The sequence below is a fragment of the Tinamus guttatus genome, unplaced genomic scaffold (assembly GCF_059628265.1).
Source record: "Tinamus guttatus ecotype Peru unplaced genomic scaffold, ASM5962826v1 Tinamus_guttatus_pri_ptg000423l, whole genome shotgun sequence".
NCBI classification, from domain to species: Eukaryota; Metazoa; Chordata; class Aves; order Tinamiformes; family Tinamidae; genus Tinamus; species Tinamus guttatus.
In genome coordinates, this window is record NW_028288957.1 from 3,418,087 (window position 1) to 3,426,781 (window position 8,695).

Here is an 8,695-nt window from a genome sequence, read left to right on the forward strand (position 1 = left end):
TTTTCCATACCCAGGACAAGGCTAAATGCTTTTGAGGTAGATACCCCTTGTCCTCAGTAGCAGGATGGGAGGTGATCAGCAAGACTTCATTGAGGGCTGGATTTCTCCCCAAATTGCCTTGTGTTAGGGTTATAACATGTTCCTTTTATAGAGCAACGAAAGACTACATCCTCCCAAAGGCAGCATGGAACAAACAGCACCCGGCACCTTTCAGCCCTGCCCCAGAAGGCTGGAGAGTCACTGCACTGCAACAACGCTGCTTCCTTGGAGAAGGACAGCCCACCGCAAGGAGACTGGCTGTGGGACCCAGCTCCCAACAGCCGAGGGGCTGCAGGCTCTGGTGTCCCATGTCCTGGCAGGGAGCTGGAGCTGCTGGGCCCTTGGGCAGAAGGCCAGGAGTGCGCCCAGCTCCGCTCGGTCTGCTCACGGTGCCTGCTGCCAACAGGGAATGGGGCCCACGGACGAAAATACGGAGAGCAGATGCACCCTGGCCCACCGCTTGGGTGGCAGCGAGTAAGTCTTGCTTCACAGCTTTTGCACTCGGAAATGGAAGTGCTGCCATCTGCGCATGAATCATCAGCACAGCAGTCCAGGACAGAAGCGGTGCCAGTGGCTCTTTGGAAGGGACACCAAGCTCAAGGCTATCCGAGCTCCTTTCCAGTGCTCTTACAAGGCTGGTAATGGCTTTAAAAGCATCACTTGAAAAGGAGCGTGAATGTGCAGTGCTTGGTTCTCACCAGCGTGCACCCAGGCTTTGTCATTCACCTTGGCATGTACCTCTAGGTTCAGTCCTCCAAATAAGACGTGATCTGCTTCTTCCAGCTAAACGTCGTCACACTCCCTTCAGTTAACCATATACGTGAGATATTATATCCACAAGACTTGTTTTGCATTTGTATTTCTAAGTGAAATGTTCTAAATAAAGCTGCATCTATCATCAGTAATGTATTAATCACATAGACAATGATCTCTGTATATAACTATATATTAGTTCAAAATAATTTACGGATAATGTTACTAATCACCATTTAAATAAGCGCGCGGGACTTTTCCCTCTTATCTTTTGTTTTGGCAATACTATTGATTGATAAATGGTTCTGCTCTCCATCTAATTATATAGTATTTAATGACGGTGCATTATTTTTATAGCTCACTTGAAAGATGGCCAAGAGAATGGCTTCAGCTGTGGAAGCTCTCCCTTTGCACGGGTTGTCCTCAAGGATGCAGCACCAGCCTTGCTCCTGTGGGACTCCTGTGGGAGCAAAGTCTGCAGTGAGTAGCAGTGGGTGAGCAGGCCGCTGCAGAAACATCTTCAAAATCCCATTCGTTAAGGCTGAATGGGGAATCTCACAAGAAGTGTGCAAAATATGGGGTGCAAAATGAAACACTTTAGTCTCCAGTGTGATAGCGTGACCCAGGAGAACTGTCAATTGGAACAAATGATGCTATTCCTCTGAGCTGGGTTTTGAAGGTAGGCTTCGTGTTTTGAATTTGTCTGAACTTGTGAGGAGCTGAGCACCCTTCGTGAGATGTCAGGCACCTCTGGGGTTTGGAGTTGCTGCGCCCTGCTCCAGGCTGGCCCAAAGGCTTTGCACGTGCGGCCCTGAGGAGATGATCGATAGTTTGCAGGTGGCACACATGTTGTTAAGCAACTAATCTCTCTTTGTAAAAATAGCCTTTGTAAATGATTTCTGTTTAGAGGTTAATGCTTGTACAGATAATGTCAGTTTAAAAAAAATAAAATTACCCCAGAAAAGGTATTTTGTATATGGAAAGAAACTTTTACAGATGCTTTTAATTTATTTTATAACTGTTGCCATCTTGTCCTTCTAATATTTTCCTCTTTTTCTGGATGTTTTTAAGACAATACAATTTTCATGGTCAAGTTTGCAAGGACAAGTTGCAGCAAACTGTGAAGGGCACGTTTCACTACTGATGTATAAGCTTGCCTGATTTGTATTTGTTTCCCTTCAATAATAGGAAACTTTCAATATGAGCTCTGGAAAAAAATATGAAATAAAATCACTTTTTACATGAAAAAAAAAGTCTGTGTTGTCCTCATGTCTTTCCAAGAACATTTAAGTCTGCTGCTTTTTATGTTTCTCATGCTGGAAATGCATCCATCTCAAGTGCGTGTTTGCAAATGCAATTCAAACAGAGGTTGTGTTCATAGAGCAAAGTACATAATGGCTGGGGAGTGGGTGCTATGGATTGAGTTAAAGGTTAGCTAGTGTGACAGTAATAAGCAACCAAGGTTATTGGACTTGATCCAAGGCCCAAAGGTGTTGATGGGATTCTGTCTGCTGGCTTCACTGGGTTTTGGTTGCAGCAAAATAATGCAAAAATTTCGATGACACCCAGCAATTATCAGAAGAGTGATAGAGTGATGCTTTCTCGGTGTGGCAGCACACAAGGCCTCTGGGTTAAAACCAAGATGACAAGTAATTTCTGCAGCATTACTGCATATTACACACTGCGATGAATTGAAGGAGGAAGTGGGAACATCAAGAACTGTTGCTCTTAAGGAGATTCCAGCTGGATATGTCCCTTGGTCCAACGGAATGAGGGCAGGGGGGTGGGCACCACGTTATTCCTCCTGTGGGGGCCATGTGGAGGTAGGAACTCCTGGGCTCTGCCTACCACGCTACTATCAGTGTTTCTTACTCCCTCTTTTACAAATTTAAGGTATCCAGACCTGCAGGATACACTGTAATTCCACAAAAGCAAATGAGAGGAGGTCCTGACTGTGGCTCCCCTGAGACTGCATGCCCAGGTAAGGGAGAATTCCCGTCTGCTCTCTCTCTAGGAAGCATGGAGAGCTTTTTAAATGTCATTGACCTTGTTTTCTGAGCAGCTGGGAGGTGTCCCCGATGATGGTAGTGGGGGAACCCACATGGCCATGCCGATAACAAGTCTACTTAGCTTCTTCATTTGTCTGCAGTAAGAAGAATGCTTTAATGCAGAACAGCCAAAAAGAAACTGCAAGAGAAGAAACTATGTGGTGCCCTCCAGGTACAGCAGTGCTTGTCACAGCAAGAGCACTCCCACATGAAATATCGCAGGGCAGATCTTAGCTATGAGTGCGCTCGGCTTCTCACCCTTTCCCAGTAAGGGAGATCCAGCTCCTGCAGCTCTGCCGCTCCTGGCTCCGATGGCTCCCGAGGCAGCGTGTTCCTTCAGTCAGACCTGAACACGGCGGGCTGGGAACTGCTGCCTACAAGACATGCTCGCTGTTGAAGCTCAAGTACAATTTCGTCCGAGTGAAGGGAAATAGACGAGCTCCATGAATTAGGACACTCACCCTTTTTGTTTTGGTACCCTCAGTGTAGAGCACCATAGAGGGAATGTTTCTTGTGCTTCCTTTTATTCAAGGAAGCTGATCACTAATACAAGTAACATAAGCTCTTGGCAGCTGCACACTAAAATGTGGTGCTCTACGATGTTGCTGGGTGCCTTTTGGAGACATGTTAGGGTGGTTTTAAGGTTTTTTTTTTACTTCAATGTCTTTGTTTAGCAAGACAGCATGTAAGACAAGCTGCCTGGGGACAGACTTTACTTCCCTAATGAGTAAATAGGTTATTAAGGTCCTGTGCCTCCCACTATTAGCCCAGCAATTTAACTGGAATATTCATTCTGGCTTTTGATGTTGCTAGCCTGTCGCTCAGTTAAGTGAAATGACTTCTAGTTCAGTAAGCGCCTCAGACAAACTTCAAAATCACCTTTGCCAGCTCCTGTACATCAGTGAAAGAAATACTGGTAATGGAAGTCAGCCCAAGTTTACCCTCAACTGTGCATCAGAACTTTGCCTTATTCAGAAGCATTTGACCAACTACCAGTCAGTCACAGGATATCAGAAGCTGCCATAATCAAACACACGAGCTCTGCAAAAGGATGCGCTTCAAGACTGGTGCAGATCTTACCAATGCCTTGCTGCTACCCCCGAAACAGCAGCAGCGGCAGTCTAATTAGTCTAATTAATTAGTATGGCAAGCAATGAATTGTGGATTCTGAAGAAAATAATTACCTACTGCTCTTGCAGCCGGTGTGCGAGCCAGCTTAGAAACTGTAATTCATTCTGATTCACGTTATTTTCATGCCATGTACCAAACCAGGCATTATCTCTAGTCCCTGATTACAAAAAGAAGACAGGACATGGGACTGACTTGTGAGGTGAACAGAAGTTTTTGACTATTGGATCATTCCTGTCCTATTCCACCAAGCAGCTTGCACACCTAAGGGTCATGGAGGACAAGTTGCAGCTATCCACGATTCTGGGTGCTCACGACATCAGCCTGAATGAGCATCTGCCTCGGGCACGGTGATCCCACCAATCCTTCCCCCTTCCTTGGCTGATGTTGCGCAGTACAAGTAAAGAGCTACTCAGTCCCTTCAGGATTAGTACTTGAGTCTGAGCTTTACGCGTGCACTGCCCTCTTGTGCAGTTTGGGGAGTCACTCAAAGAGCACCCCCAGGCTTACCTTGTGCGTTGATCCCTGCCTGTTAGAGGAATGCTATTTATTTATTAACAAAAAGAGGCCAGAGCTCCTGCTGAAATTGAACTCCATAAGGCTCACATGGCTGTGATCTAGCCACACAAAAAAACAAGATTTTTTTTTTGAAATGCATTTTTTTTAGCCTACTACTTTTGAATTAGATTTTAAAAATCACCAGAGAAACACTCCTCAAGAATCATGCGAAAGCGAATGGATATTTATGCTTCTCAGAATAACTAATTCCCTCAGAAGTCGAGGTGCCCCTGTCACCTGGGCATCTGGCACAGCACAGAGCAGAAACTTTGAAACTGGCTCTAATAAAAACTGAAAACAAAATCCAAGCAATACCGTGTGCTTCTCTTAGGAGCTGTTGAGTCTTGTGTGGTGTGAATGACACAAACAAAACGCCGTAAGTGTTAGTATTTCTGACACTTTATCTGTACGTACACCGACGCCACCACAAGAAACAGTCCCAAGGTGAACGTGGAGAAGTAGGGATTCCTGTGCTCCCTTATGGGGCTCTGGAGGAGAGACCCCTCTGATCCCAAAGAGGCCTGGCCTTGGGCGCCTGAAGGGCTGTCCAGCACATGGTGCTGCTGCTGTAACCAGCTTGTGCTGCCCTGTGACTTTCAAAGATGGGAGATGTCACCCCCCCACAGAGATGCGGTTTGCCTTCCCAGAGGGGCCCCCTTTCATTGTCGCGCCCAATGTACATGTAATTGCACTTACCTCATGGCTGTCATCCCAAGAACATCTCTACCTTTCTGGGTTAGGCAAATAGTGCCCTCTTGTGATCAAAATTTAAAGTAAATCAGGAGAGAGTGGTCTGTGAGCCACATTCATGGGAGGAAATCTGTTTAGAGCATACACATACCCAGCAGCCACCAGCTGCTTTATTTACACATGCTGTCACCTTTATTTACACATTGTAACCTAGACCATTTTACACTGGATTTCACTGCAAAGGCTGGGGACTGAAACATTGGAGGAAGAGTCTTGGGATGTTTTCCTTAAGACAGAGGAGTTCTCAGCTGGGGTCAAACAGGGTGAGCGTTAGAAGAGTTCAACCACGTGCTTTATATCCCGGAGAAAGCTCCCTTGCTCTAGGGACCAAAAGAGAGCTAAGTCAATTAGTTGACATGGCAGCTGTGGAGCAAGTAGGAAAACTGGATGCTGTAAGGTCGAAATATGTAAGAAGGAATCATTGCCGCTTTGAAAGATGCTCTTTCCCCAGATGACTGTGTGAGGTGTTTGGTGAGAAAATACAATGTGTTTCTCTGAAACAGAGAGAAGTAACAGAAGGATTCAGCCAGAACCAAGCCCTGAGTCCCGCATTTCCAAGCTAACTTGTTCTTACAAACTGTGAAATCTGCTGTGCTCCAGGTTTTAGCAAACCTGGCTAACATGCTGCACCTCCCTGTCGGCCCCTGCTACACGCGTTGGTATCTGTTGCCTGGGTGCGTTACCTGCTGGCACCGCTGAGCATCGAGTAGGCCCCAGATGGCAGCGGGGCCCCATGCGGTACATCATGCAGCCCCCTTCTCTCCTGCTCCCTCCCTCTCCTGTCAGTGCCCAAGTTCACCCCTCAGTGTGTCAGATCTGCCTGGAGGGAAAGGGCTGGACACTGATCCCCATTCCAGGAATGGGGGCAGGACACGGTAGCCTGGTCTGGCCCGCAGGCTGCCCGTGGGTGAGCCCGGGCGCTGAGGCGGCCGGGGCTGTTCCCCACCGTGTGCGGATAACAACTGCGCAGGAGGGCACCGCTCTGCTCCGCGGCAGCGTGTGGGGGCGGCTGGGAGGGCAGCAGCTCGCAGAAGCTGCAGGTGATGGTGGAGGCACTCTCTTAGCCATGCCCTGCACAGAACTTTGTGGTAACATCTACCATGACTGTGCTGCAGTCATCATTGCAAGGCAATCCTTCAGAGACTTCAGATGAGATCTGTGAGAGTATCTGCTCTTTGCACTGTCTGTGAGGCAAGTTTCGCAAAAGTACCCCTCTTTTTAGCAAATTTGGTATTGTTGCAATTTTTAGCTAAGTGAGACCACCCTCGCTGTCTTGCTGCTGGGGAGAATACCCAGCATTTCCCCACTGCGTTTCCGCCACCTTGATGGCGTTGGGGCAATTTGGCAGTTTCACTGTTAGCTCTTTACTCGGCCTTCAGTCCTGCCCCAGTGACTCGCTCCACGCACTGTATTACCTCACGGTCCTTCACCTGACCGTGGCACGTCATGCCTTACAGGGTGTTTTGGGACGTAATTTTAAAAAGTAAGTGCGTTTAGGCACGGAGAGTTTGTATAGTGCGTCAGAGCCCCTCTTGCCTTTGTGATGTTGATACAGGTCTGGCTTAGGCTGGTTTGATTTGAAAGCTCTTTGCCGGTGTGTCATTGGGTCCGCGTAACAAATGCTCCTGATGTTTTATGCCAGATCTGTGATTCCCTTCAGAGGTCATATGACCATTTCTGTTTCCCCATGTGCGGAAAATCTCGCTGTCAAGAACTGAATGTCCAAAAAGGAGACAGAGGTGTCCTAAAACTTTATTCGAATAAAGGGAGAGTCCACTGGGCATATCCCCGCGGGGTGTCTCAAACTGCTGGAGGATGCAGCCCCCCGCTTTCATCCTGATTTCCCAACCGAAGGATGTCTTCTCCATTTCCCCATTGGCCAAGGTACTCAAAAGTTACAGCCTTCCTGCCCTGCCTACACCGAACTCGCTGCCTCCCTCCTACTGTTCTCACCTGAGGTCACCCGACTCCTTTGTCCCCCTTGCTGAAGAATGTGGGGAAATTCCCTGATTTCCCTCCTTTGTAAAGGCCCCCACCTCTTGGCAGATGTTTTTTTGTCCCAGTCACTCATGGCTCCGCGCAGTCTCCCCCTTCGCTTTGACCTGCTCTTCAGCCAGACTGGGGGGGAATCTTCTTTTTGGAGAATACACAAACTAACTCCTGCATTCCGCTCACCCATTTAAACCTGGGCCCATAATTTCTGGTAAACTGAAGCCTGTCAGTTTGGACAGAAGACAGACAGGGGAGAAGAGGTGGTTGGTAAGTTGCATGTTTTGGGGAACTCGTCAGCTATCTGTCACTGCTGAGTGTGTGGCTGGGACTCATGATGTGGTCGCCTCTCAGCTCCTGAGGCACAAATGTTGGATGAGGAGCTGGCAGTTCCTGCACTGCCAGGACAGTGAAACAGCAGAGCCTTTCTCTGCGGGCCCGTATCACAGCGGGAGGTGCTGGGGTGTTCCTGTCTGTTAGCACCAGGCTACTCTGATACAGGTAGGTCTCCTATATGAGAACAGATCAGTCAGGAATGTCTCCTGCCAAGTGAAGAGTTAGGAAATCCCATAAGAAAAATCCCAAGTGGAAATGCCATATTTGCTACAGTATCTGTTTGCTGATTTGTAAATTAGTTGGCTAACATCCCTTTTCACTTTTTTTTCTAGGTGGATGAGCAGAGTTGTCTTCAGAGCAAAAGAATGCCCCAGTCTCCAATGCTGGTGCTGATTTACTGCTTAAATGAAGTGAGTTACTTCAGTTCTGACCTGCATTTCTTGAGCCTGATCCAGCACCATGTGTGGCTGCTGTCTGGGTAGGGGACCAGGTGAAGAGTATGACCTAGCTGAATATTGGCCTCATTTTACTGCTTTCTACAAAAGGGCCACTCTTGCAGAATTGTGTCAGCTGAGGTGACAAAATGCTTGCAGCAAAACTTTCTCTCCAGCTCCCATTTTAAGGATTCTGGAGCAAACCTTTCCCACGACACCCTGTCCCCTGTGCCATGAGGCTCTGCCAGCTCTGGGGCCTAGTGCAGAGCGAGTGCCCAGGGTGGCCTCGTGCAGGGGGCAAGGGCTCTGGAGTCGGAGGAAGGGCAGTTCCCCAGCCCAAAGCCCGGCTGTGGTCCCCGGCCACTCAGCAGGTGAGGTGGCTTTGGCGGTGACTGCGTGGAGCTGAGGAGCACGTGGGGAGCGGGGCTGGCGGCGCCGCTCCGCGGAGGGCGCACGGTGAGGTGGGCACTGCTGCTCCTGCAGTTGTGCCTGGCCAGTTTGGGTCAGTGCCCCTGTCAGTGACCAGCTAACTAAGTCCCAAGGCTTTTCTTAGTCTGTCCTTTGCTGAGGGCAAGGCCCATTCTAGTTAAAAGGGCCCAGGTGTTTGAGCAGCAGGGAGAGGCAGCAGAGGTGGTTCTACTGTTTTCCTTTGGTCCAGGT